General features: G+C 39.0%; 1 protein-coding gene and 1 pseudogene across 4 annotated transcripts in view; one reads left to right on the top strand and one right to left on the bottom strand.

Moving 5' to 3' along the window:
- FBXO11 (F-box protein 11) overlaps positions 1–12,931 on the top strand; it is a 98,616-nt gene that overhangs the window by 20,052 nt on the left and 65,633 nt on the right. The window lies entirely within an intron of this gene.
- On the bottom strand, positions 1,134–1,594 carry LOC101148373 (ubiquitin-ribosomal protein eS31 fusion protein-like; annotated as a pseudogene).

Consider the following 12,931-nt stretch of genomic DNA (forward strand, 5'->3'; position numbering starts at 1 on the left):
CTTATTCACTGTCCTGAATGCTTTCTTTATAATACTGTTTGGTAATGAAGTTTCTATATTCTTACCAGAATGTATTTCCTCGTTAATAGATGTCTGATATCAGTATATGGACTTATGATGCACAATAGAAATGATGTATAATTAATATATTATGCATAATAAGAACCTGTTTTACAGTAAACTTCTGTTTACTGAATTTAATTCACAAGAGTTAGTAATTGGCAACCTTAGGATTAGAATCCGTGTTTTTCTGATTAAACAGCCAGAATGAAGTTTTAATTACTAAATTATAATGCATCAATAATCATCTCCCATGTGAAAGCTTTTAAAAAATACTTCAAAAATACCTGAAGTTACACTGTAAGGAACAGCCATCAGGATGGTGCTGTGAGTTTCAGCATTGAGATTCTCTGTCTCTTCAAAGACAGCAATGATAAACATACACACAATTAATAATCATACTTTCAGAATGAATGTAGATGCATAAATCTGCATCTTCTCTAGAAATCATAAAGAGGAAAAATGCATCAATCTCTGTTTTCAGTGAACTGAAAAGACATATGTAAACTCCAGATTATGTTATTTGAGGGCTATCAAAAACATCTGAAAGGGACCGAAGCTATTAGTTTAAATATACTTACTGACAGTAAGGGGTTCATGTTGAAGTTCAAAAGGTAAATCTCTTGTTTGTAATGACGGGAGTTGGTGGCGAAGTACCTGATTATATTCAGAAAAGAGAAAGTAGAGCTGTACACATGTGCACACAGAGCCACATGTACAGGAACCAGCTTTTCTCTGTATTTTTAAAAAATTTTTATTTATTTTTTGAGATGGAGTCTTGCTCTGTCACCCAGGCTGGAGTGCAGTGGCACAATCTCGGCTCACTGAAACCTCTGCCTCCCGGGTTCAAGTGATTCTGCTGCCTCAGCCTCCCAAGTAGCTGGGATTATAGGTGTGCATCACAAGCCCGGCTAACTTTTTAATTTTTAGTAGAGATGGGGTTTCACCATGTTGGCCAGGCTGGTCTTGAACTCCTGACCTCAGGTGATCCACCCACCTCAGCCTCCCAAAGTGCTGGGATTACAGGCGTGAGCTCCCGTGCCCAGCCAAAAAATTTATTAATTCATACACAATTACTTGTCTTCTGGTTTGTTGAAGCAATAAGCCAGACATTTGCCACAATAATATCTGTCAAAGTGGCCTTGCTGTAAACACTCCAGCACCACATTCATCTGAAGGGCACTCCCGACTAAGGCGACTAATTTTACCTTTCTCATACACCTTATGGTATTTAAGGACAGCCAACTTAACCTTCTTTCTCTCGTGCTTATTCTTCTTGGGAGTTGTATAAGACTTCTTCCTTGATATCACCGCAAAGTCTCAACAGAAGATGAAAAGTAGACTCCTTTTGAATGTTGTAGTTAGATAAAGTACGTTCATCTTCCAGTTGCTTGCCATCAAACATCAGTGTTTGCCGATCCAGACGAATTTCTTCCTTATCCTGGATCTTGGCCTTTACATTTTCTGTTGTATCCAAGGGTTCAGTCTGGAGGGTGATGGTCTTCCCCATAAGGGTTTTTACAAAAATCTGCATTTTGTTGGCGGCTCTGAGGTTGAGTGAAAGAAAGAGATGAGTTAGATTAGGGGATACAGGAGAAGGCAATGCACAGGGCACTGGTTGCAGGGCAGCAGAAGAGCACACACTCCCTTTATTATTTGTAGCGTCAAAGGAGTAGAGAGTCTTTGGACTGTGAAGCCTGTTATTTCCTTCCCTTCCCACTCCCAGGAATCTATGTAAATAGCTGCTTCAGGAAAATTCAGTTTATTCTGTTACGCAAAATAAAAAAGAAGCTGATATGGCAGCAAAACTTCCCAAACACAAAGAACAGTCATTAGTGTAGTGTTGCTACAGAACAGATGAAAATTGTGACCCAGCATTTCACCATCTATTTTTTAGACTTGAGTAAAGCTTGTAAATAGTTCTACAAAAGAAGATTACAAAGCAGGAATGGTAAGAACTCAGAAAAGAGATGGCAGGGCAACAGGAGGACATAAAATGTGAGTTGAGGGAATTTGGGAAAGAAGTAGAAGAAAGCAAATGGCTGGGCATGGGGACTCACGCCTGTAATCCCAGCCCTTTGGGAGGCTGAGACAGGGAGATCACTTGAGCTCAGGAGTTTGAGACCAGCCTAGACAACGTGGCAAAACCTGTCTCTAAAAAAAGTACAAAATTAGCCGGGTGTAGTGGCTTACGTCTGTAGTCCCAGCTACTTGGGAGTCTGAGGTGGGAAGATGGCTTGAGCCAAGCAGGCAGAGGTTGCAGTAAGCCAAAATTGCCCCACTGCACTTGATCCTGGGCAACAGAGGGGAGACCCTGTCTCAAAAAATAGTACAGAAATACAGATGAAATAAGAAGGAGCACAAGAAGCAGACTAGCGCCAAGGAAAACATAATAAGAGACACAGGGATTTTAAAAAATGGAAATAAAGATTTTATTTTTTTAAGTTTTAGAAAATACAGTAGATCCAACAAACTTAGAATTGAAACCCCTATAGAAGAAAACCAAAACATGACAATAGAACAAGTGGTTAAAAACACAATTGAAGAACAACTAGCTGAGATGAAAGTTACATATTGAAAGGGCATCTGTGGCAGGGAAAACTGACCAGAAAGATCTTAAAGATTCCTTTCAGTAGCCAGAAACCTTCCTAACTACCCCACTCCCAGTTGTTTATAAGACATTGAAATCTGACTGGCCTTAGAATTCTCCACAACATTCAACCCCAGTCGAACAACATTTATAAGATAAGAAAGTAAAGTGTGAGCTAAAGATTTTATATCCAGTCACATTGTTGTTAAGGAACAAATAGTACTCAGAGAATATTGTTTATGTGAGCCCTTCTTGAGGAAAATACTAGAGTATAAACTTCAGCTGATAGACATGGGGAAATGATTGGTGTGTAAGCAGTGAATTTATTATATAGACATAAAGACTAAAATGTGGGCTGGGCTTGGTGACTCACATCTGTAATCCCAGCACTTTGGGAGGCCAAAATAGGCAGATTACTTGAGGCCAGGAGTTCAAGACCAGCCTGGCCAACATGGTGAAACCCTGTCTCTACCAAAAATATAAAAATTAGCTGGGCATGGTGGTGCACACCTGTAGTCCCAGCTACTTGGGAGGCTGAGGCACGAGAATCGCTTGAACCTGGGAGGTAGATGGTTGCAGTGAGAGATTATGCATGCCACTGCACTCCAGCCTGGGTGATAGAGCGAGACTCTGTCTCAAAAAAAAAGACTAAAATGTGGAGATCATAACAACAGAATATAATGTTAATATTGTATACCCTGATGATATACAAATGATCAAACTAATAAAATTTGAGAGAAGGAATTGCCCTATGGTAATAACTGGTATTGAAAAAGATGTTTAAACATCACAGATCAAATAATAGAAATATAAACATATTCAGCATTTTAAAAGAAACATTAAAATAAAACTAAAACACTAAAGATAATGCTATTAGTTTCAATACTATTGATTAAATCGGGTAGTGGAAGAGGAGGCGTGCTAATTTTAACATTACTAATGTTAAGGAACTAATAGGTATTGTCTAAAGAGATAGAAATTATAAAGGTAACCATTAGAACAAACCTATAAACCTTCCTAGATATTGAAAGAACTACAAACCAGTTAAAAATAAAACATCATTTAGTGAAAAAAAATTCATATATAACCACATACATAACAAGACAGCCCTAAGACCAAACATACCTTTCTTTGTTTCTTTCTTTTTTTGAGACAGAGTCTCGTTGTGTCACCCAGGCTGGAGTGCAGTGGCGCAATCTTGGCTCACTGCAACCTCTGACTCCCGGGTTCAAGTGATTCTACTGCGTCAGCCTCCCAAGTAACTGGGACTGCAGGCACCAGCCACTAAGCCCGGCTAATTTTTGTATTTTTAGTAGAGACGGGTTTCACCATGTTGGCCAGGCTTGACTTGAACTCCTGACTTTGTGATCCGCCCACCTCAGCCTCCCAAAGTGCTGGGATTACAGGTGTGAGTCACCATGCCCGGCCCAAACATGCCTTTCTTAACAAAAGATATTAATATGCTTAACTCACCTTTAGAAGGAAAATATTTTTAGCTTAGATTCAAGGCAAAACCCACTCTCTGGTTTATACAAGGTACACACCTAAGGCAGTGATTGTGAAAGACTGGTATTTTAAAAGATAGAGAAAAGGTATAAGATACAAATGCAAATGAAAATAATTTAGGAGTGTCATGATTTTAACATACCAGGTGGAGTTCATACTAAAAAACAGTAAAGAGTGGCACTTATTTCTTAAAGGACACAATGAAAATTTAATAGTTGTGAATAGCAGTATGTCAGATAACATAACAACCTTGGTGAAGCAGAAATAACCAAAAATACAAGGAGAAATGGACATACATTCATAGCAGGAAATGTTTATGTGAAAGACGCCAAACAAGCTTCAACAAATGAAACAACACAATGTTTTTTAATTTTATAAATTAAAACACTGGACATTCTGATTCCAAAGTTCATAAGGAAAAGTAAACAAGAAAGGAGCCAGGAAAACTGAAAAAATGAAATTGGATGTTTTTCACATAAATACCAAACGGATCAATGAATAAAATAAAGCCATGAAAATACTAAAAGTAGAAGTCTTCTTATAATTTTAGTATGGGGAAGACCTTTTATACTGACTCAATCCAGAAGTCATGAAATAAATGATAAATTCTATTACATTAAAACACTCTCAGGGCACTCTGGGAGGCCAAGTTGGGTGGATTGCCTGAGCCAAGGAGTTTGAGACCAGCCTGGCAGCATGACAAAACCCTGACTCTACCAAAAATACAAAAAAATTAGCTGGACATGGTGGCATGTGCCTGTGGTCCCAGCAACTCGGGAGGCTGTGGTGGGAGAATCTCTCAAGCCTGGAAGGTGGAGGCTGCAGTAAACCGAGATTGCACCACTACACTCCAACCTGGGTGACAGAGTGAGACCCCGTCTCCAAAAAAAAAAACCTTCTCTGAGTGGATAAAGAAAATGTATATACATACAATGAAATATTATTCAGACTTTAAAAAGGAAATTTTGTTGTCTGATACAACCATAGATGAACCTTGAGGAATTACACTAAGTGAAAGCCAGTCACAAAAAGGCAAATACTGCGTGACCCCACTTATATGAGATATCTAAAGTAGTCAAGCCCTTAGAAACAAAGTAGAATGGTGGTAGCTAGGGGAAGGGGAAAAAGGGAATTGTTCAGTGGATATAGAGTTTCAGCAAAACTGGTAAAACTTATTTGCAGCCAAAACTTATTTACAGTTAGGAATTAGCAAAACTTATTGGTAATTTTAATCATAGACAAAGGGTAGCCTTCCTGATATACATGCAGTAAGTACTTGGAAACTTGATAAGAAAAAGATCTTGCAACCCCATAAAAACCGAGCAAAGATATGAATCGATAATTCACAGAAAATTAAATATAAGTGGCTTTTAAGCTAATGAGGCCGGTACCTCATTCACAGTAAGAGAAATTAAAACTACAATGATTATAGTTCCCTTATTAGGCAAAAACAAAAGTTGGGCAACATACTCCGTTGGTTGTGAAGCTTTGGGGGAAAAGCTGCTCATACACTGCTATTGAGAATACAAATTGAGATAATCCCTGTGGAAGGCAATTGGTCAGTATCTGCCAGAGTAAAAATGTATTTACCCAGCAGGTTGAGTTTTCTGAAATTTATCTTATACTTCACACCACATGATACATGTATCAGATTATTCTGTAATAGCAGAAGGTGAGAAACAATCCAGATGTCCATCAGTAGGGGATTAGTCAAAGAAATTATGGAAAAACCATATAATGGAATACCATGCAGCTGTAAGAAAAAGGTAAAATTCTGGGGCTGCATAATTTATATTCATATGTTTTTTTACATTCACAAACTTGGAAAGGATGGACAAGGAAATCTTAACATGCGTTACCTGGAGAAAGGGGAGAGGAACTGAATACGTAGAAAGATTGGGAGGGAGGCTTTTTTGTTTTGTTTTGTTTTGTTTTGTTTTGAGACAGAGTTTCGCTTGGAGTGCAGTGGCGTGATCTCAGCTCACTACAATGTCCGCCTCCCCAGTTCAAGTGATTCTCCTGCCTCAGCCTCTCTAGTAGCCGGGATTACAGGCATCCCACCACGCCAGGGTAATTTCTGTATTTTTAGTAGGAATGGGGTTTCACCATGTTGTTGGCCAGGCTGGTCTCGAACTCCTGACCTCAGGTGATCTGCCTGTCTCTGTCTCCCAAAATGCTGGGATTACAGGCATGAGCCACCGCACCTGGCTGAGACCTTTCATTCCTTTAAAAAAAAAAAAAAAATGCTGGACGCAGTAGCTCACACCTGTAATCCCAGCACTTTGGGAGGCCGAGGTGGGCAGATTGAGCAGTTCGAGGTCAGGAGTTCAAGACCAACCTGGCCAACATGGTGAAACCCCATCTCTACTGAAAATACAAAAATTAGCCGGGCATAGTGGCAGGCGCCTGTAATCCCAGCTACTCGGGAGGCTGAGGCGGGAGAATTGCTTGAACCCAGAGGTGGAGGTTGCAGTGAGCTGAGATCGTGCTACTGCACTCCAGCCTGGGTGACAGAGTGAGACTCTGTCTTAAAAAAAGAAAAAAAAAAGAACAAAAGGCAAGGTGTTAAATAGAGACTAAATACATGAATCTATCAAAATCTGTTTTGCAGGCAGGAAGATGCCTCTGAGAGGTCGTCTGCAGAATAGAGACCAAAACTCTACTGTATATTGGTAGACAGATTGGAGCAGGGAGATGAACAGCCTGTTTTTATTACCCCAGAAACTAAAGGGCTGAATCAGGAAAAAACTGAAAAAGAATGTATGATTGTTGCTTAGGGATATGGCTTATATAAATTGCAGGTCCAGAGTGCTGGAAGGAAGCAGTGACAGCCTCCTGGGTAAAAGCTGGGCCTACCTGCCCATGACTTAGGGACTGGATCTTCAGGAGGAGACATATGCAGCAATTATAAGACCTCATTCTGGGCTGGGCGCGGTGGCTCACGCCTGTAATCCCAGCACTTTGGGAGGCCGAGGCAGGCGGATGATGAGGTCAGGAGTTTGAGACCAGCCTGATCAACATGGTGAAACCCCATCTCTACTAAAAATACAAAAATTAGCTGGGCATGTTGGCACGCGCCTGTAATCCCAGCTAGTTGGGAGGCTGAAGCAGGAGAATCGCTTGAACCTGGGAGTCGGAGGTTGCAGTGAGCCAAGTTCGCACCACTGCATTCCAGCCTGGGCGACAAAGCGAGACTCCATCTCAAAAACAAAACAAAACGAAACGAAAAACCTTATTCTGGGGTGGGAGGTTTGAGTGAGAGATGGAGAAAATGAAAAATCGTTAGGGTGAGGTAAGCACACAAAGATACACACAACACCATGCAACTTAGAGTTATAATGAACCTGCCAAACAAAAATTCGAAAATATAGAAGAAAAACTAAACCTAAAATAACCAAGTCAACACCTTCATCAGAGAGAAAAGAGAATGTTTTCTGTGTACTGATACAGAAATATCTCCTAAGTTTTGTTGCTTAGTGGGAAAAAATGGGAATCATGAAACAGTATTTATAGTATGTTTTCTTTTTTGCAGGAGTGGGAATAATTGATATTCAAGTGAATCCTTAGTCTATAGGTGTAAATAATAGAACAGTTTTAAAGTGTATGTTTAAGATCCTCAGGGAGGTAAAGGAAGGAATAATTGCCATAAAAGAACCAAAATTACCAGTGTGGGCAACATAGCAAAACCTCATCTCTACAAAAAATAGAAAAATTAGCTGGGTGTGGTGCTACACACCTGTGGTCCCATGCTACTGAGGAGGCTGAGGTGGGAGGATCGCTTAAGCCCAGGAGGTTGAGGCTGCAGTGAGCCATGATTGCACTACAGCCAGGGCAACAGAGCAAGACCCTCTCAAAAAAAAAAAAAAAAACCCTGTATTAAGTAAGATGTCATTAGATGTGTACTGGACTGAACATGGTCAATGAAACAGTGATTTGGAAAATAGTATTAAGGAATTCACCCAGAATGTAGTAAGAGAGAAGTGGGAAAAAAAATTGAATATAGATTGAGAGATTCAAACCTAAGTTCAATATTCAAAAGAAATTTTAGGAGAGATTAGACAGAGTAGTAGAGAAACAGTATTCAGTGAGATAATGATTAAAAGGTTTCCAGAATTTAAGGTTTCATATTGAACTGAGTTTTCATATTGAAATAGCACACTGCTGAACAGTTGCTTACCAGGATAAATTTTTAAAATCTTCTAGATGCTCAAAAGTGAAATTGCAGATCATAAAACATAAAAGCTTTTCAAAATGAAAAATGCCACAGTCCCTACACTAAAATATTAGTTAAATTAACAACGTATTTACCAGAACAGTGTCTTCCAGAAGATAATAGGATCTTCTTTCCTCAGAATGTATAAGGAATATAACTGTTGACCTTGATTCTATACTCATTTAAACTATTATCTGTCAGCAAGAATGAGGCCCAAAGTGAGGAAATACACAAAATGGAGAGCTCCTCACTTACAGAAGCTTGATGCGAGAACCAAAGATTATACTTCAGCAAGAATAGTAAACCAAGGAGAAGGAGGAATTGCAAAAAAGAATACAGTGGCAAACAAAGAATTGGCAAAATATGTTGATAAATCAAGTTGAGTTGATTGCAAATATATAATTTTTTAAAGTAGAATCAAAACTCTAGACAATAACAAGAAAGTTGGAAAATAGAGTTGAGTCAGGAATGCTACTATTCTTGCTTTGTTTCCAAAAAGTAGCACAAAAAGAGACACTGACCAACTTCAGGGTATTTTACCAAAACTAAATAGCTATTTTGTGGCTCTGCAGCCAGACTACCTGAATGAAAGTCTATCTTATTTCTTACTAACTGTGTGACATTAAGGAGTTATTTTAACTTCTTACGCCTAGATTTCCTTATGTATAAATGGGGATGACAATAATACCTTCTCATAGTTGTTGTGGGGAGGATTAAGTGAAATACATATAAAGCCACTGATTAGTACTACTCTATATATGTTTGCTGCTGCTGCTTTTCTTTTTTAACCTGAGTAACCACAAAAGGAATAGAAATAAAATAGATGTCTTCCAGACCAGCAGAACTAAAGGAATGAAAATAAGAGAATGAAGAAAGCTAAACCCTTGGTATGCCATCAGGGTCAGTTGGAATAATTTTCATTTTTGATTTTCATTTTTGAGCAGTGCCAACTATTTAGAAGGGTAGATGTTATGACTTGTATTCTTAGAGATCTACCAAAGAACAAAGAGAAAATTTATTTTAAAAAATTATTCTATCTTACAGTTACCATATGAGTCCATTAGACCCTTTTTTATAAACCTAACATCCATTATGAGATCTTAATAATCTTGGCTTTTCCTATATATTGAAATATTTTACTACTCTAGGAATTTTATCATTACTTATCAATTATTTATACTGTGCTAAAAAAAAGACAAAAAAAGAATGATAGAATCTCCTAGAAGGAAGATGGAAGATGTAATAAATACTCATTTTTCAGTTTTCTCACTGCATTGCTCAAATACTACATCCTACTTCAAAAACGTATAAAAAAATTTAGGAGACATACGAATTAGAAGATAAACGCGAAGAGAAATAGCACTCTAGACCTAAGTTGTCCAACATGGTAACCACTTGCCACATGTGACTATGTATATTTAAAATAATTAAAATTAATAAAATTTAAAATTCCATTCCTCATCACACTTTTAAGGGTTTATGTAGAAGAAGAATACAACTTACAATTACTCTTACTTCACGGTGGCTGGCTGCCATGTTGGACTGCACAGATACGGAACATTGTCATCGTTGCGGAAAGTTATATTTAGATATTGCTGTTCTATACGCCAATAATGTTAGTGAAATTGAGCATATAAATGAAGTCTCAGACTTTGATTCTTGAGATGATCATATCCTGTATGAATTTTCTCAGACTTAAGAATTGAATGCACAAGACGTTTTGACAGAAAGAAAATATGGTATTTTTATCCAGTTAGTCATTCAACAGGAATATTTCACAACATGAACCTGAACCATCCCTTTTTGCTTTAAAAAAAAAAAAAAAAAAAAGTCCTGAGACAATGTTTTTTAAATTTTGTATGTGGCCAGGCACGGTGGCACATGCCTATAATCCTAGCACTTTGGGAGGCTGAGGCGGGTGGATCGCTTGAGGTCAGGAGTTAGAGACCAGGCTGGCCAACATGGTGAAATCCCATCTCTACTAAAAATACAAAAATTAGCTGAGCATGGTGGTACATGCCTGTAGTCGCAGCTACTCAGGAGGCTGAGGCACGAGAATTGTTTGAACCCAGGAGTTGGAGGTTGCAGTGAGCTGAGATTGCACCACTGCAGTGCATCCTGGGCAACAGAGCAAGACTCTGTCTCAAAATTTTTTTTTTTTTAATTTTGTATGGTGTTTGTGTGTTAAACTTACTTAGTACAAAGAGGTGTTTGCTGTATTTAAGTTCCTATTAAAATTTATTTTAAAAGTTGTCTTGCACTGTCTCTGTAAATTATTTGTAAAATAACCTAAAAAAAATTTTTTTTTTTTTTTTTTTTTTTTTTTGAGACGGAGTCTCGCTCTGTCGCCCAGGCTGGAGTGCAGTGGTGCAATCTCGGCTCACTGCAAGCTCCGCCTCCTGGGTTCACGCCATTCTCCTGCCTCAGCCTCCCGAGTAGCTGGGACTACAGGCGCCCGCCACTGCGCCCGGCTAATTTTTTGTATTTTTAGTAGAGATGGGGTTTCACCGTGGTCTCGATCTCCTGACCTCGTGATCCGCCCACCTCGGCCTCCCAAAGTGCTGGGATTACAGGCGTGAGCCACCGCGCCCGGCCAAAAAATTTTTAAGGCATCCTTTGGACCCAGGTAGTAAATGGTATGTTGAGGCTTAAAGCATGAGAGGAAAAGGGGGAATAGGAAGTAAAGGAAAATCAGGATAAATGTAACACAACAAAATAGAAATATAATTACAGTGGATTAACGTATATTTTAAAGTTATATATTTTATTTATTATTTATTTATTTATTTATTTTTGAGACAGAGTCTCGCACTATCGTCCGGACTGGAGTGCAGTGGCGCAATCTCTGCTCACTGCAAGCTCCGCCTCGCAGGTTCAAGCGATTCTCCTGCCTCAGCCTCCCAAGTAGCTGGAATTACAGGTGCCCGCCACCATAGCCGGCTAATTTTTTGTCTTTTTAGTAGAGACGGGGTTTCACTATGTTGGCCAGGCTGGTCTCAAACGCTTGACCTCGTGATCCACCCACCTCGGCCTCCCAAAGGGCTGGGATTACAGGCACGAGCCACCGGGCCCAGCTTTAAAGTTACATGTTTTAAAAACAAGCCAGCTGCCCTTACAATAGTTAGACTCAAAGCAGAGGAACACAGATTAAATGTAAAGGGATGAAAATGTGGTAAGTTGAACACATACATATCTTTGTTTTTAATTGAAATCATGTTACAGTAACATAATATTTAAAAGGCATAAACCCACAAGAACAGAGAAAAGGGTAAGAGGGACAAAATAAATCAATTTGGAAACTGGAAAGTGAGTGAATGGGTAGCAACTTAGTGTACCCAATAAAGTTGAAACAGCCGGCAGGTATGGAAGCTACAAGAAGTAAGCCAAATCATGCGAAAGAACCCCAAAAGACTAAGGAATAAGAGATACAAGTGCCTTTGAGGGCAATGTGTAGGGCAAGGATAAAACCCAGGAGCACTGGGCAGGTATGGAAGCTACAGGAAATAATCCAAATCATGCCAAAGAACCTCAAAAGACTAAGGAATTAGAGACACAGGTGCCTTTGAGGGCTATGTGTAGGGCAAGGATAAAACCCAGGAGCACTGGTTGTAAGACTTTAAAAAGAGCAGTTAGACTTCTTAGCTTCCTTTCTGTGTCCTGTGCAACCAGGTATTTGCCTCTTTACCATCAAGGCGGAAAGCTGAGGCTTATTGTGGGAGAGAAATACCAGATACAGATAAGATAAGGGAAGGGCCTTCAAACCTAAAATGTTGGTTAAATGGAAAGTCTGCATATGAAAAGTTGAGCATCCCAGTGCTTTAAACCTCTGCCTCCTTGAGTACTAGCGTCTAGATTTACACCTTTCAAGAAGAGGCTAGAAGAGTACTTACTGGGAAAACCTGTCTAAAAATAAATCCATAGACTTACCAGTAGTGACACTGAAACTTTGTGTGTTCCTACTTTATTACTCTACAATAGCAGTTCTCAAACTTTTTTAAACAAGACCCTTTTAACTGCTTGTGGAGCCCTGTGCCCCAGTAGATTTTTTTTTAATGTGGGTTATAGCTATCAATATTTACTGTATTAAAGAAATAAAAATGTTAAATGTCCCTTTAAAAGCAACAGTAATCTATTAAATATGTTACATGACATAATTTTTGTGGAAAATAACTATTTTCCAAAACAAAAATTTAGAGTGGAATAGTTTTACATATTTGTGAATCTAATGGCCAATTTAACAGGAATTGACTACATTTTAATATCTGCTTCTGCATTTGGGCTGTAGTGATATCCCATGTCATGTATGTGGCCTCTGGAAGACTCTACTGTGTACTTGTAAGAAAGTGTGCAAAAAAATATAATGTCTTAATGTCTATTAATAATGAAAATAAGGCCAGGCACGGTGGCTCATGCCTGTAATCCCACCACTTTGGGATGCCGAGGCAGGCGGATTACCTGAGGTCAGGAGTTTTAGACCACTCTGGCCAACATGGTGAAACCCCGTCTCTCCTAAAAATACAAAAATTAGGCAGGCATGGTGGTGCACTCCTGTAGTCCCAGCT

This window comes from Gorilla gorilla, chromosome 12 (genome assembly GCF_029281585.2).
Source record: "Gorilla gorilla gorilla isolate KB3781 chromosome 12, NHGRI_mGorGor1-v2.1_pri, whole genome shotgun sequence".
Lineage (NCBI taxonomy): Eukaryota > Metazoa > Chordata > Mammalia > Primates > Hominidae > Gorilla > Gorilla gorilla.